The sequence below is a fragment of the Struthio camelus genome, chromosome 11 (genome assembly GCF_040807025.1).
Source record: "Struthio camelus isolate bStrCam1 chromosome 11, bStrCam1.hap1, whole genome shotgun sequence".
Lineage (NCBI taxonomy): Eukaryota > Metazoa > Chordata > Aves > Struthioniformes > Struthionidae > Struthio > Struthio camelus.
The window spans coordinates 22,593,502-22,597,410 of NC_090952.1; the positions used below are offsets into that span (position 1 = coordinate 22,593,502).

General features: G+C 42.3%; 1 long non-coding RNA gene across 1 annotated transcript; it reads left to right on the forward strand.

Annotated features, from left to right (window-relative positions):
* Positions 1–263: 263 nt before the first annotated feature.
* On the forward strand, positions 264–3,490 carry LOC138068732 (uncharacterized). The gene is made up of 3 exons (XR_011143450.1): positions 264–353; positions 1,811–2,368; positions 3,332–3,490. It is a non-coding gene; the product is annotated as an uncharacterized lncRNA (long non-coding RNA).
* The last annotated feature ends 419 nt before the right edge of the window (positions 3,491–3,909 follow it).

Sequence of the window (3,909 nt, forward strand, 5' to 3'; positions counted from 1 at the left end):
TCTTCGCCTTTGAGTTGTTTTACTTCTTCAGCACAGACAGCTGAGCCTAACAAAAGGAATTGTCCCCTCCCCATTTCTTTGACGCACGAGTTCTCTGCAGCAGGAAGCAGACTACATTGATTCTTACAGCTAGACTATTAAAACAAAGTAATCTGAAGAAAACAGGCTGCTTAAGGGATCTGCTGTCATCAGACAAGCAGCCCAGCCTCCTCCGGTGCTGCATAAATAACAGAGGAACTCCCTGTCACTTCAGCTCTCCCTAGCACAATTGACTCTACTCCAGCTCTTCCAGAAGGCACAAATGATTTCTCAGCAATAAAGTCTCCAGAGGATCCAACTGTTGACTTTAGCAAGTAATGCCAATCTATGTATTATTTATCTTTTACACTCTAAATCACTGCAGTTAAAAGCACTTCTCTCAATTTTCCTGTTTTGCTTCTGCTTGTATCATTTTCCTAGGCTCACTTTGAGTCTAACTGAACCTGCGTGTGCCAAGTGAAGAGGAAATGTTGGACATAGCCGATATAAAATGTGCCATTCCCTGTCTTTGTATTTTTTTTTTTAATGATGGACTGTCCTAGCTCTAGAAATACTGCTGGAGGGAAAACATGCTGATAAACTGTGCTTCTACACATTGGTGTGACTTAGTAAGTACATAAGAAAAACAGCAATCCTTCAGCCATCAGTTTCCTTCTCAAAACTCAAACAAAAGTTCCTCTGGCATAACAGTGTTACCTAACATAACAACAGAGAGAACGTTCCTTACACTCAGGCATTTCTTCCCCTTTTACTGTATACCTTTGAGTGTCTAAACCTTGTTTTCTGCTTAGCCTATAAAGTAGGCCGATCAGGCATTGCTACTGAAGATCTAGAGCACTTCGGTTCATGTTCCTTCCCCCGCCCCGCTATGCGATAAACAGCCACTCCGTTCAAACTTGCACTGAAACACACACCCCAAATCCTTTCTCTCCAAGAAGCTAATCCACTCTCTTTCTCTATCCTATACAAAGATATGTAACAGAGGTGCTCTTGACAGAATTTTGCTTGTGAAATGACCTTGCTGTTCTTATGTTTTGTATTTTGTTTAAACATTCAGAAGACCATCTCAGCCAAAGCACAGAATCTGACTATACAAAAAAAGCACACACAAGGCACACCAGTCCCCATTTGTTTTCTGGAGTCAGTGTCTGCAGAGTTGTGAGACGATAAGGAATCAGCTGCTAAACAGTTCTTCCTGCCCCTCGATATGCTTGTCCTCATTATGAGGCTTCCTTTGGGGACAAACATCTCAATGATCAGGGAGTCATTTAGCTTCGCACAGCAGAAAGCTTCCCAAGTGGCAAAAATAATTGAGGGGGGAAAAAAATTCCTTTTACATAGACCTGAATCACGCCAAATACAGGTCAGGAGACAGTTTGAACACCTGGTGAATGTTGACTTCTCCCACTTACTGGCAGGTCAGATTTGACAGGGCATCAACACCAATTGACATGACACTTTTAGATCTGTTATTCTATAAAATAACATCAAAAGAAACATCAAATTCCACATTCGCCAGGAAAGAAGAGAAGCACCTGAAAATGCAGTAACCTACCATGGGAACAAGTCAATAGCGGTGTCTGCCTGCAGCTCCTTGCATGGTTGTTTATATTCATATACCAGGAAATGAAAAGACTTTTTTGGTCGACAGGGAACGGTGATTATAGAGCTGAAAGCATCAGAATGTGTAAATGTGGAATTAAGTTTTTATTGAATTTGTGATTATTTCTCAATAGCAAATTGGGTCTTTCATTTAATGCGCTGATTACAGGTGACTCACCTTTCCAGACAAATCAGAGCTTAATCAAAGAATAACACTCAAAAACAACATCACTGCTGAGCTGGAAATGTGGAAGAGGCTGATGAGGACAGAGCTAATGCAGCATCTCCCAGCAACATGCAGCAGACTTTACAGTGACCCGCACCATCCACCCTTCCAGAGTTACAGTCCAAGACTTGGATTAACTTAGAAATAAAATAAATGCAGCAAGTGGAAAAAACTAAAGAGCATGTTAATACTATATCAACTGACTTTAGCAAAGTTTCTGCTCCCACAAATAGAGAACAAATGGCCTTGATGGCATAAGCATATGCTCTTACTATGTGTTACTGTGTAACACAAACAACCATGATACACGTTGACTTTTGCGGGGAGAGTTATCCTGAGTGTGGAATAATTACATAAACTGACATACCACAATGTGAATATAAACCAATTCTCAAACAAAATTGATATTCAAGCCTTCAAGCCTATGGACGTGTTTATACGTGGTCAAGTACACTAGTATTTCCGTTTACTTCAATGGGACAACTCACAGGTTTTTATTAGGTACGTTCTGAAGTGTTTGCATGCCTTAGTCACACCAACCATCATTTTCCTGCTAAGATACCCTTGAGTGGCTCATGAATTTAGCAGTCCCTAGATTCCAGTGCTGCTGTATCTCCCGCTACCCCTGCATGGCATACCGTAATTATAGGCTGCTGTCAGACTAGTAACATCCCCAGTAAGTAGAATCAAGCTCTTGAACCACAGTGTGCCAACCAAATAAACAGAGCTCTTACTGAAAAAAGAGAGAAAGAGAGCGAGAGAGATTATGTGAAAGAAAGCAGGTCAAGTCCTGCTCTCATTCACGCCGGCGGGTGCATGGGTTCAGCTGCTAAGAGTGTTTGGCAAGTTGCAACCCTAGAGCAGTACAGACGCTTCTGCACTGCTCATGTGAATGGGATGCAAACACACAAGCTCAGCTTGAAGGGACAGGCCCACGAGCCACTGTGCATTGCTGTTTGCTCTGTCACCACTGTCCCTAGAGCTCTGGAGAAACAGTAGATCCCAATTTACACACGTTTCAAAGCTAGATCTCAACTTCTCATTGGCTAAAATATTCACCTTGAAACACCTTCTTTCTCACCAAAGCCACACAGTACAATTAAGGATGGGGTGGAGGTGCTGAATAAATGGCAAAGATTTTTTTCATCCTAAATCAAAAGCAAGAGAAAGGAAAAAAAAAAAGTGGAAAATAAGCCTAGAAAAACATAGGCTAGAAGTAAACTAGTAGAGGAAGTCTTACGCACCAGTTTGAAATTGCTCTCCAGTGTTAATCACCACAGATAAGGTAAGCGGCCTCCTTAATTCTCATTCAGGAAAGTGTATCAAAAACTAAAGCAACATATTTCATTCAGAGTCTTGAACAGGAACACAGCCAGTTTTTGCAAATTACTGTGCCAAAATATTCTCTGATAGGGTATATTTGCTTCTGATGCTATTCATTTTTCCCTTTTCTTTTATTGACAGCGTTTCCAAGATTTAGTGGGAAACTGCTCAGCTACTGAAAGACATAATATGGAGATAACAGGCCTAATTTTGTTCTGTCATTCAAGTGACAGCCCTGTCCAGCCCTGCTCTTTCTACTTCATTGCTACCTATGAGACCGTATCCTGGAAGGAGAGAGGAACTCAGCTTTGGAAACACAAGTTAAGGTAAGACCACTGTGGTATCTGCAAGGGATTTTACTACTCCACAAACAAGCTAAGGAAAACGCACAGCTGGTTCTCCATGTGAGCCTGGTCCAGCAAAACAGGTAAGGCATATTTCTCCACCACTGGACTCGCTTGGTGTTTCTTCATTGATTTCACAAGGGGCTCTGGCTTGTGTTTTCCAAAAGGACAAACTGTGTGCTGGAAGCAGCTCGCATGTCCTGCTCTAGCTGCAGCTGAGCCAGGACAGAGGGCCTCATCTACAGCATCTTTCCAGCGGTCCATCAGGATCCCCAGGTTCCTGCCTGCTCCCAGTCGATGGTATAACTTCTTGTGACACCGTGCCCTAACCCAGGTCAGCCAAAACAAGCTGGGTTAATTTAAGCCAGCAATAAC